The sequence below is a fragment of the Oryctolagus cuniculus genome, chromosome 3 (genome assembly GCF_964237555.1).
Source record: "Oryctolagus cuniculus chromosome 3, mOryCun1.1, whole genome shotgun sequence".
NCBI classification, from domain to species: Eukaryota; Metazoa; Chordata; class Mammalia; order Lagomorpha; family Leporidae; genus Oryctolagus; species Oryctolagus cuniculus.
In genome coordinates this window covers 180,328,883-180,341,761 of record NC_091434.1, presented here as the reverse complement: position 1 = coordinate 180,341,761, position 12,879 = coordinate 180,328,883, and the positions used below count along the sequence as shown (strand labels likewise).

The 12,879-nt window shown below is 43.8% G+C and overlaps 1 non-coding gene across 1 annotated transcript; it reads left to right on the top strand.

Annotated features, from left to right (window-relative positions):
• The first annotated feature begins 9,013 nt into the window (after positions 1-9,013).
• Positions 9,014-9,117, top strand: LOC127491929 (small nucleolar RNA U13). The gene has a single exon (XR_007920853.1). It is a non-coding gene; the product is annotated as a small nucleolar RNA U13 (small nucleolar RNA).
• The last annotated feature ends 3,762 nt before the right edge of the window (positions 9,118-12,879 follow it).

Below are 12,879 nucleotides of genomic sequence, written 5' to 3'. Positions count from 1 at the left end.
ACAAATATAACTTTAAAAAAGTGAAAGAGCAGTAAAGAATGGTGCCTCCCTAGTTCTCTGGGCCTTGGGGAGCGTGCATCCAGGTTTGGAGAGAGTGAAGGTGTATGAGCTGATGATCTTGACACCAAGCTCTTCCCAGAGTACCTAGGTCCCTAGATACCCACCCAGAGTGTGCCTCCAACTGTGAAAAGAATGTTTGTGTGATCACTTCAAGGCGCAACTCTGCAACGTTGATGGACAGAGCACCTTTCGGTAAGGCCACTCCACAAATAAGACCACTCCCCTAAGTCTGGGAGCTGCTGCATGCTAGTGGTCAGGTGAGGTCATGGCCAGGCAGAGCTGCAGCCAAGATGGACAGCGACAGCAGGGAGCTGACAGCTGTGGTAGCAGAACCCGGGCAGCTGCGTGGGGGCACAGCAGCTCATGAGAGGGCCAGGTCTAGAGACCACAGAGCAAGCTGGCAGGGTGCACAGAGCCTAGTGCCACTGTGATGTGTCACTTGTCCACCAAGCTGTTAAGACCTGGGTACATAACGTTAGGACTGTGTGCAAGTTGATCTTTTATATATAAAACCTCTTCTTCCAAACTAGACTATAAGTCTCTTGCTGTAGCTGTCTCACCAAGGGGTGAGCTCTGGTTTTGCTGTTGCTGTTGATATGGACAACAAACCCTGGGAACTTCTGGGAGGGACGCCTCCTGCTGACCAGAACCCCTGCTGCAGCGAGGCGATGGTCTCTACTGCTCATGGGGGGTAAGGCACCCACTTCTGCCTCAGAGTGCAGAGTACCCTCTCCGCTTTAGTGGTGGCTGGCACCCTGGGGTTCAGCCCCACCTCTTCTGGGATATCCTAATGCTTATTGGAATCTTGGCATGGAAAAGAGGGTGGCAACATAGTTTGGCTCAATCTTACCCTGATGGCTGCAAAGAAATTGGCTTTTTTTGCATTTAAACCCCAAAGCCTGGTGAAGCTTTGGGTTTGCCCTGTGACTGATGATAGCAATGGGATATTGTTTCCCAGAGCAGCAAACCTCTGGATTGGACTAGCCACTTCCCACAGGCCTCAGATGCAGTAGAGGGTGCCACCAGGGCTAGTGTGGGCCCTAAATCAAAGTGCTTTCTATTCCTGTCTCATGTGCAGAAGGGTGCAGGAATTCAGCATGACTGACCAGGGTCTGTGGGCTGGGCTCAGACAGGCTCAAGCATGCCAGGCCTGGAGAAGTCCTCCAGCACCCAGGAAGTGCTGGTTCCAGGGAGGTGTTGCCCAGCGTAGGCAGCTGGTTTTACAGAAACCTACCCTGCAGCCCAGGCAGCAATACTCTGGTGACAACCACTGGCACGTGGCGTATGCAGTTTTTCAGCACTTCTTTCCCAGAGTTTTTACTTTAGCAGTTTTAAGTTATGTAGTGAATACCTGCATTCCTCCTCTCTGCGCACTTTCAAACCTTGCACCATTAAGTGAAACCCACCTGGCTATCATTCAGGATTCAATTCTTTCGTTATTGGTTTATTTTGTGAACTTTGACTTTTCATTTGTTTTCTCTCTGTTTATGAATGTAACCATACATCGTGTGGCTTTGTGTGCATACAATTTTAATATAATTGATATCAGCTGTACAATGTGAGTAAATTTTTCTGAAACATGTTTCTTCTTCCAGCTTTATGTCTTAAAACTTTTCTTGTATCAGTAGACATAGATTTAGCTAATCTGTTTAACTGTTGCATTGCATTCCATGGCTTAATATAATATATTGCATTTAATTAAAGATTAATTAATGTTCAGAATAATGTGCCCTTTTAAAAAATATTGGGGATTGACTCCCATGTTATGCTAAAATGAAATTAACAAAGAATATTAATTTACTTATAATATGATTAAAACTCTGTAATGTCCTAACTTTAATATGAGGATATGGAGAAAAACAATTTATAATAAGCCACACATTTTGCTATATAAATGGTGCAGGTACATTCTGGCAGATGACTTAACAAAGGAGGCAGATGCAGGCTTCCATATGGAGACTCAAATGAGCACAATAGCTCCAAACACACAGACGAATTTAGTAGTGTTTTGTTGCTGATTTAGTTACCGTGGGTGAGGTTGCCATCAGTGTAGTGATTTTCCTGAGATGATGAACAGCTCACGGCGATGATTCAAGCTAAACAAGATTCCAAAGTCTCCCAATTTATTTGGTTGGTCCCTTCTTAGAAACTTCATTATATATTATAGTAGCACAAAAATTTCTTTGTGTTTATATATCATGTAGCTGCATTCTTGGCTCATATGTTTTTCACTTACACAAATGTGTAGTGGGATGCCTAGGGAGACAATTTTTTATTGTGTGGGATATGTCTTGGCCCCAACCATTGAATTCCAGCAGTAACTCAATGATGGTGACAATCAGAAACCCCTGCATAAATTTTCTAATTAGGCAATGACTCTGTCCTCATTAAGAGTGAATGACTTGGGGCTAGAGATGTGGCATGGTGGGCTAAACCTCCACCTGCAGTGCCAGAATCCCAAATGGGCAATAGTTCATGTCTCGGCTGCTCCTCTTCCGATCCAGCTCTCTGCTGTGGCCTGGGAAAGCAGTAGAAGTGGCCCAAGTACTTGGGCCTCTGCACCCACATGGGAGACCCAGAAGAAGCTCCTGGCTCCTGGCTTTGGATTGGCCCAGCTCTGACCGTTGTTTGACCACTTGAGGAGTGAACCAGTGGATGGAAGACCTTTCTCTCTGTCTCTCCCTCTCTGTCTGTAACTCTACCTTTCAAATAAATAAAATCTTAAAAAAAGGAGTAAATGACTTAATAATGACTTTTATGCTTTTTTCCCCTCCAGATTTTTACCATCGGCAACAAAGCCTGAAGGAGCATCTTTCTATGGATGTGAAAACAGTTGCTCAAGGAAAGGTAGGTCCCACCTCGTTTCAGGTAAGGGGTCCTCACTCTTGGGGAGGCCACAGAGGTGACTGCTCTGAAGAACAGAGACTTCTTTCTGCTCCACTTTCTCTTTTTCCTCTCCAGCTGGCTCCTGATACGGGTTGGAGCCCAGGCCGCCCTCCCTTCTTTGGGAATCCAGTCCTCCCCTGAGGCAGGCTGCTCTTGGAAGCCCTCTCATGAGTTCAAAGAGCTAACCCCACTCTTCCGCCTCTTTGATTCTGACTCACCTCCTGTAACAGTGCGTGATTTCCTGAGAGACATCCCTTTGATGGTGGTGCCACTCCTTGGGCACATGCCAGGTTCGGAATAGGAGCAAGGTGGGCAGCTTTCATTATTAGAGAAGTATTTTAATTATGCATGTAGAAAATTTGGAGGAACTTGAAGAGGTGGTCCTATGGTTTGAATATGTGCCCCCCAAATTTATGTGTTGGACACTTAATCCCCTATGAAATGGTGTTGACATGTGGGACTTTTGAGAGGTGATTAGGTCGCAAGGGGTCTGCCCTCACAGATGGAATAATGTCATCATTATGAAGTGGGTTTGTTATCATGAGAGCAGGTTTGTTACAAAAGTGAGTTTGCCTCCCTCTTGTTCACTCTTGCCCTTCTGCCTTCTGCCATGAGAGCAATAAGAAGGCTCTCATCAGATGCAGGCACCATGCTCTTGGACTTCCCAACCCAAAGAAATGCGAGAAGTCTCTGTTTTTATAAATTTCCCAGTCCCAGGTATTCTGTTATAGCAGCACAAGTAGACTAAGGTAGTAAAATTGGACTTTGTCCAGGGAGAGGTTGATGAAGTGAAAGTTCTTAGACAACGGTTTGGAAAGACAGAAGAAGAGAATCCTGAAATCTGAGGCCAGCAGGGAGCCTCCAGGAGATCTCGTCCATAGTCTGGCATGCCCGTCCCGTGGCTGAGGATCCTTTTTGAGACCACAGAGGAAGCAGGATACCCTTGGATGTGACAAAACGAAGTGGGATCTCAGAATATTAAGAAGATGCTGTTATAAGACCTGAGATTTGTTTGCTAGCAAGAAATAGAAAATTCAACCTTTCCCTTTAAGTGAGGAAAGATTCTGGAGTAAGAATGTTGTGGGGATGGCCGGAGCCGTGGCTCACTAGGCTAATCCTCCGCCTGTGGTGCTGGCACACCAGTTCTAGTCCCAGTCTGGGTGCCGGATTCTGTTCCGGTTGCTCCTCTTCCAGTCCAGCTCTCTGCTGTGGCCCAGGAGTGCAGTGGAGAATGGCCCAGGTCCTTGGGCCCTGCACCCTCATGGGAGACCAGGAGGAAGCACCTGGCTCCTGGCTTCAGATCTGAGCAACACGCCGGCTGTAGCAGCCACTTGGGGGGTGAACCAACGGAAAAAGGAAGACCTTTCTCTCTGTCTCTCTCTCTGTCTAACTCTGCCTGTCAAAAAAAAAAAAAAAAAAAAAAAAAAAAAAAAGGAATGTTGTGGGGATTTCTCCCTTTATAAGAGAAAAACAGACAGATACTTGAGGAGGTTTGCATCCTATTCCTTCTATGTTGTATCTGTTATCTTTTCTAGGTTATGCGTCTGTTTACTTCATAACAAATATACAGGGTTGAACAGTGTGCAAAAATATCTTTATGTATTTTACCACATCAGATATTCATGACTTTGCCAGAATTTATTGTGACAAATGTTCTTGTAAACACTGAGATTGAAAAGAAGGGAGGAACTTATCCTAGGGTCCATGTTGAAAAAGTGACAGAAATAAAACACAAGCCCCAGACTTCTGCATCTAAATTATATGCCCTTTCCAAAAAAAGTGGCTCTAAATTCATGTAAACTTGTAGAGTGTTATGATGCACCTTCTATATTTGTTACTTTCTTTGGAATGTCATGTATTTTCTTAGATTCTTTCTAATGTTTGCCTGCTCGGGTGTATTTACCCATTGCCACCTGGTGGTAAGTAAGAAATATTATGGGGAGCAGGAGAAACAGGGAGGTGAGAAAACACTTGTCAGCTTTTCAAAACAGCAATCTCTGTTCAGAAGCTTGAGACTTAATCACTGAAAAATGGCAAGGAGATAAAGCTGTTTTCTTTTGGCATTGTCACACCATGAAGAATACTGAGGCACGGTGGTATCATGATGTTCCACTCTGGCAAAGGTAGAGTTGCAGAAGACTGACTGTATTATCTAAAAAAAGAAAACAGAGGCGTACACAGTGTGTGTAGTAATAAAGAACAAAACTGGAGCATGTAGGGCATTCTTCCTTCCTAAATCAGGTTAAATGAGAGTATGGTGGAGGCACATGTGCTGAGCACAAGGCCAGCCACGTTAGGTGTTCAGTATAAATTTGCTCTGTTATAGATGGTATTTCTGCTCTGGAACCACTTAATATCTTTGATTTAATTTTTCTACTCTTCCTCTTGTTACCACAGTCAGAGCTGTTACCACCACTGGCTCATGTGCTCACCTGTGCAACTGGGAAGCTAGCACCCATTTCTGGCTGGTTCACTCACTTTCCCAGTGCTCAGCCAAGCCCTCTGAAATCCCTCCTTAGGGTTACCTGCTTGGAAACTCTGCTTCTTTTTCCCTGCCCAAATTCCTGTATTTTCTTGATTTCTACGTGTGCAGACAAAATGAGGATGGTCAGGAAGGGCTGCAAATGCTTTTTGAATTTCTTTTTTTTCTCCATTGAGTTTAAGAGGAAATGTGTGAGTTTCCATACCATTTTGAGAAGATAGTGGGTGCTTCTTCATTCTGGTCTCCAACTCCCAGCACTATCATACCACCAAGAGTGGTATGTAGGTCACTACATTTTGGTCTCATCTTGAGAAGTGCTTTGTGACCTGGTACTACTAACACTCCCTTCCAAAAAGGGATATGATGGTGTGTGGTGAGGGGGGCTGTCCAGGGGTAGAAAGAGAGACAAGATGCAGGATGGTGGAGAGAGAAAAATTCAAGGGAAAAAGCATCATTTGAAAAATAGAAATCCTGGGCTGGCGCTGTAGCGCAGTGGGTTAAAGCCCTGGCCTGAAGCGCCGGCATCCCATATGGGCACCGGTTCTAGTCCTGGCTGCTCTTCTGATCCAGCTCTCTGCTATGGCCTGGGAAAGCTGTAGAAGATGGCCCAAGTCCTTGGGCCCCTGCACCCTCGTGGGAGACCCAGAGGAAGCTCCTGGCTCCTGGCTTTGGATCAGCGCAGCTCCGGCCGTTGCGACCAACTGGGGAGCAAACCAGCGGATGGAAGACCTCTCTCTGTCTCTACCTCTCCTCTCTCTGTGTAACTCTGACTTTAAATAAATAAATCTTAAAAAAAAAAAGAGAAATAGAAATATTGGGGCCGGCACTGTGGTGTAGCGGGTAAAGCCACCGCCTGTAGTGCCAGAATCCCATGAAACATGACTCATGTTGCTTTCTGCCTTTTCTTCCTCCAAATTATTATGAGAAACACACACTTGGAAGATTTTATTAAAATTATATAATTATAATTTATGTTTACAGGAGCAGCAGTCCAGTACTTAATTGCAAGAGGAAAATCAATCTTTACTTCTAGGAGGCATCATCATGTACAAAAACCATGGAAGCATAATTGGGTTACATTTTGTGTCTGGCTATCCACTTGTTGCCTTTTCTAATTTTTAAAAAATATTCCTTCAAAGTTATATATTTCTAGAGTTCTGTCAAGTTATATATATATGTCAAAGTAATGTATGTACCTAGTTTAAAAAGACAGATATTTTTACCAGATTTGTTTTGAGAAACAGTGGTTTCTAGTACCCGTCATCCACCATTTCCCTCTTTCCTAAGGCAACTACTTAACCTCTTTCAGATGGTGTGTCTCTCTGTGTCTGTGTGAGAGAGTTTTGTATATGTCTTTGTCTCCAAATTACGAGATTGTGTTCCTACTTTAGAATTTTCAGACTTGGACATAGTTCTCCCTGTGGAATATTAAAACTCTTCTCACTCCCGTCTGTGGCGTGTACTTTTATTGTAATGTTAATAAATATTCAGTGCTTAACATAATATGACAGAGTAAATGCTATTTGTGGTAGAACCATGTAATTTTTAAATTTTTTATATTCTTAAAGATTTATTTATTTATTTGAAAGGCAGTGTTACAGAGAGAGAGAGAGAAAGAGACAGGGAGAGGAGAGACAGAGATCTTCCATCTGCTGGTTCACTCCTCAAATGGTGGCAATGGCTAGGCCTGGGGTGGGTTGAAGCCAGGAGCCAGGAGCTTCTTCCAGGTTTCCCACATGGGTTCAGGGACCCAAGGACTTGGGCTGTCTTCCAGTGCTTTCCCGGGGAGTTGGATCAGAAGCAGAGCAGCTGAGACATGAACTGGTGCCCATATGGGGTGTTGGTGTCATAGGTGGTGACTTTGCCTGCTAGGCGACAATACCAGCCCCAGTCACTTCTTCTAATTTTGTTTTCTACTGACTAGCAATTTCCTTACTTTGTTTTCTTTTCACTCATAAATATTTTTCAATAATTTTGGACAAAACAGATATTAGAAAATTTTTATTTGCATGAGAAACTCCTCTAAAGCCTCTTCTGTTATAGTCAGGACTTGTCCCTGTGTTGGGTGCACCTGTTGAGACCTACCTTAACAGTCATCCTTGTGGTGCCCTTTGCCTCTCCTGCATCTGGGATTTCAGATGGGCTGTCATATATCTTCCTTTTTCATGAATTTCTTTCTGGCTATAGATGAGAACGTTCTCCAGGAGCTCCCAGAAAAAGAGGACATGGAAAATGAACTTTTAATTTTGAGCATTTGCTTGCCTGAAGCTCAGTATACAAAATAGATATACAAAGAGCATAACGTCATATTGAATGAGGAAACATTGAATGTTTTTTCCCCAAGTCTTGAACAAGACAAAGATGTCTACTTTCACCACCCCTATTCAATGTACTACTGGACATCCAAGCCACAGAGCAATTAGGCAACAGAAAAGAAATACAAGGCATCCAAATTGAAAAGCAGGAAATTAAAAACTCCTGTTTGTAGATGACATGATATTACGTATAGAAAAATCTAAAGACTCCACCAAAATACTGTTAAGAACTGATAAAAATTTGCAGGATGCAAGATCAACATGCAAAAGTCAGTAACACTGCTATCCACAAGTAAACTAGCTAAAATGAAATCAAGAGAGCAATCCCATTTACAATAGCTACAAAACATAAAATCCCCAGAAATAAATTCAATTAATGAAAAAGAATTCTACAAGTAAAGCTATAAAATACTGATGAAAATGAAGAGGCCCCCCCCAAAAAAGACATCTCGTGTCCATAGATTAGGAAAATTAATATTATTAAAAGATTCATATTACCTAAAGTAATCTACAGATTCAGTGGAATCAAAATGTCAGTGGCATTCTTTACAGAAATAGAAAAAATTCTCCTACAATTTATATAGAACCATAAAAGCCCTCAAGCCAAAGCAATCCTGAGCAACAAGAATAAAGCTGGAGACATCACAGTATGTGACTTGAAGACATACTACAGGGGCCGGTGCTGTGGCTTAGTAGGTTAATCCTCCACCGTGGCACCGGCATCCTGTATGGGTGCTGGTTCTAGTCCCTGCTGCTCCTCTTATCATCCAGCCCTCTGCTATGGCCTGGGAAAGCAGTGGAAGATGACTGAAGTCACTGGGTCCCTACACCCATGTGGGAGACCCAGAAGAAACTCCTGGCTCCTGGCTTCAGATCAGCCAAGCTCTGGCTATTGCAGCCATGTGGGAAGCAAACCGGCAGATGGAAGATGTCTTTCTCTCTCCCTCCCTCTGTCTGTAACTCTACCTCTCAAATAAATAAATAAAATCTTAAGAAAGAAAACATACCACAAAGCTATAGTAACCAAGGCAATATGGTTCTGGGATTAAAAATATACAGACATACTAATGGAACAGGATATAAAATACAGAAATAGATCCATATGTTTATTACATTTATTTAAGCAAAGACACCAAGAGTGTATGCTGGAAAATGAACAATCTCTTCAATAAGTGTTGCTGGGGAAAACAGATATGGAGAAGAGGGAAGCCAAACCCTTGTCTCTACCATATACAAAAATCAACGCAAATCGTGGAGGACTTAAGTGTAGATCTTTTTGCGGTTCATTAGTGTGATGATTGGGTTTTCATGCTACTATGTGAGATGTGCCTCCTTCAAATCTTACTATGACACTAGCCTGTTACCCATCTTACTTGGAAAAAAAAAAAGACCTACCTGTAGTATCTGAAACTATGCAATATTAGAAGAAAATATAGGGGCAATGTTTCAGGATATCAGACCAAGCAAAGAGGTTTTGGATATGAATATTGATTACATCAAACCAAAAAGCTTTTGCATAACTAAAGTAAGAATTAACAAAATGAAAAGATAATATACATAATTGGAGAAAATAATCACAAACTACCCATCTGATGAAGAATTAATACTCATAATATATGAGGAACTCGAACAACCTCACGTTATCTGATTTTATTTTTTAAAGATTTACTTATGGTGCCTACTTACTTATGGTTCCTATTTACTTATTTTTTTTTTTAATTTACTTATGGTGGCCTAGTGGGTAAAGCTACCACCTGTGATGCATCACATTTGGGTGCCATTTCAAATCCCGGCTGCTCTAATTCTGATCCAGCTTCCTGCTAATGGGTCTGGGAAAGCAGTGGAAGATGGCTGAGTGCTTGGGCCCCTGTACTCTTGTGGGAGAACTGGAAGAAGCTCCTGGCTCCTGGCTTCAAATCAGCCCAGCTCTTGCCTTTGTGGCCATTTGGGGAGTGAACCAGCAGATAAAAGATCTTTCTCTCTCTCTCTCTCTGTCTCTCTCTCTCTCTAACTGCCTTTCAAATAAATAAATCTTTTTAAAATGTGATTTATTTATTATTTGAGAGAGTTAGAGAGAGAGAGAGAGAGAATCTTCAATCCACTGGTTCACTTCCCAGATGGCTGCAATGGCCAGGTCTGGACCAGGCTGAAGTAGGAGCCAGGAGCTTCATCCAGCTCTGCCATGTGGGTGGCAGGGGCCCAAGCAGTTACCAGGCCATTAACAGAGAGCTGGATCAGAAGCAGAGCAGCATGTGAAACGAATCGGCACCCACATGGGATGCCGGTGTTGTAGTAGGTGGCTTTACACAGTACGTCACAATGCTGGCCCCAAGTTATCTGATTTTTTAAAATATTTTATTTGTTTATTTGAGAGGCAGAGTTACAGACAGTGAGAGGAGAGACAGAGAGAAAGGTCTTCCCTCCACTGGTCCACTCCCCAAATGGCCACAATGACCAGACCTTCGCCGATCTGAAGCCAGGAGCCAGGAGCCAGGTGCCTCCTCCCTGTTTCCCATGTGGGCACAGGGGCCCAAGGACCTGGGCCATCCTCTGCTGCCTTCCCAGGCCACAGCAGAGAGCTGGATCAGAAGCAGAGCAGCGTGTGAAACAAATCGGCACCCACATGGGATGCTGGCGTTGTAGTCGGTGGCTTTACTCAGTATGCCACAGTGCTGGCCCCAAGTTATCCAATGTTTAAAAATGGAAAATGACCTGAACATACCTTTCACAGAAGAGGATTTTCAAATGGCTAACAAGTATATGAAAAAATGCTCATCATCACTTATAACCAGAGAAATGCAGTTCAGAACCACAGTGAGTTATTACCTCACACTGTTGAGTGTGGGGAGCAACTGGGAGTAACTCGGACTAGACTAAGTTACTGGAATTAAGACTTATTCTATGCATCTGCTTTCCCACAATATGGCGCTGAGAAGGGAGTAGCAACTTCTGCGCAGCTGCCTCTCGCCAGCTTGGGTGATGACCTGCAGGAGCTGATCCTGCTCCTGATTGCAGGAGAGCAGCGTACTCGGCGTGTGGGTAGCAGAGTTGGGATTGGCGGAAGAGGACTATAAAGGAGGAGAGAGACAACATGCACCAGGAACATCTGAGGGAACACCTGTGCAGCCCCCGAGAGAGCCGGCAGGCGGTGTGCCGCTCCCCTGCGGAAGTGGGGAAAGTGGCAGGGGGAACCGCCCTTCCATGGAGGTGGAAGGGTCGGTAGCCAACCCGGGAAGAACCAGCAGCAAACCCGGGGAGGGCCGAGCAGACAAAAGAACAGCGCAGGGTCCTGTGTCGTTCCTCCACGAAGAGGGGGAGCGACAGTTGAGGATGGGTATTGTAACAAAAGATGAAAGATAGCAAATGCTGTGGAGGATGTAGGGAAAGAAGAAATCTCAGAATTGCACACTGTTGGTGGGGATATGAATAAGTACAGCCATTATGGAAAACGGGTTGGGGGTTCCTCAACAAACTAGAAATAGAACTACCAGTTGATACAGCAACTCTGCTATGGAGTATATATCCAAAGGAAAGTAAATCAGTGTGTTGAAGAATTATCTGCACTCCTGCGTTTATTGCATTGCTATTCATAGTAGCTAAGATATGGAATCAGCCCAGATGTCTGTCAGTGGCTGAATGGTTAAAGAAAATGTGATCTACAAATACAGAGGAGTATTTAGCTATAAAAATTGAAATCTTGTCACTGGAGGCAACATAGATGAGTCATTATGTAAGTGAAATAAGTCAGACAGAAAGACAAGTACCACATGTTCTCATTTATGCATGGAAGCTAAAAGTGTTGATCTCATAGAAGTAGAGAGTAGAGTAGTGTTACCAGAGGCTGGGAAGTGTTCTGGAGATTTTTGATTAGAAAATGGACTTTGAATCTTCTTGCAGGCTAACTTTAAAATTAAAAATAGTGGAAGCCAGTGCCGTGGCTCACTTGGTTAATCCTCCACCTGAAGTGCCAGCATCCCGTATGGGCACTGGGTTCTAGTCCCGGTTGCTCCTCTTCCAGTCCAGCTCTCTGCTGTGGCCTGGGAAGGCAGTGGAGGATGGCCCAAGTGCTTGGGTTCCTGCACCCACATGGGAGACCAGGAAGAGGAACCTGGCTCCTGGCTTCAGATCGGCGCAGCACCGGCCGTGGTGGCCATTTGGGGGGTGAACCAATGGAAGGAAGACCTTTCTCTGTGTCTCTCTCTCTCACTGTCTATATCTCTACCTGTCAAATAAAAAAATACTTTAAAAAATAAAATTAAAAATAGCTTTGAAAATGCTATTTTTATATGAAAAGAAAGTGTATAAATTTACCTGAATAATGAAGTACATTTAACTGCTTACACATTTGGATAACTGGGGGTGTTGGAAATCCTCATGTTTCCTTTCAGAAAGCTAAAATTGGCCGGCGCCGCGGCTCAATAGGCTAATCCTCTGCCTGTGATGCCGGTACACCGGGTTCTAGTCCCGGTTGGGGCACCGGATTCTGTCCCAGTTGCTCCTCTTCCAGTCCAGCTCTCTGCTGTGGCCTGGGAAGGCAGTAGAGGATGGCCCACGTTCTTGGGTCCTACACCCGCATGGGAGACCAGGAGAAGCACCTGGCTCCTGGCTTCGGATCAGCGCAGTGCGCCGGCTGCAGCAGCCATTGAGGGTTGAACCAACGGAAAAAGGAAGACCTTTCTCTCTGTCTCTCTCTCTCACTGTCTATTCTGCCTGTCAAAAAAAAAAAAAAAAAAAAAAAAAAAAAAAAAAAAAAGCTAACATTGTTTCACACCACCATTTTGTCCTAGATTATTTACCTAAATATGAGATTTACAGGAGGCCTGTGGGTCCATGAAGATATTTAGAGTTTATCCTGTAGGGAAATCATTATTAAGTTTGTGCATGGTTTAGCTTACTAGTTATGCACAATCTAGCCATTAAGAACGTTTGTATTTCGTTCCTCCTTTGCCTTTCCTTGGAAGTCAGTCAGTTACCTGACGAAACCATGGAAAGATGTAGAAATGTTTATGACTGCAAGCCACTAAAGTTCCAGGAGAGAATGGGTACCAAGACTTACAAACACTGTCAAGTGAAATCTATTTTCACATGTTTCTCAGGCGACCCAATGCATTCCTGAAAGTAATAAGACACAAAACA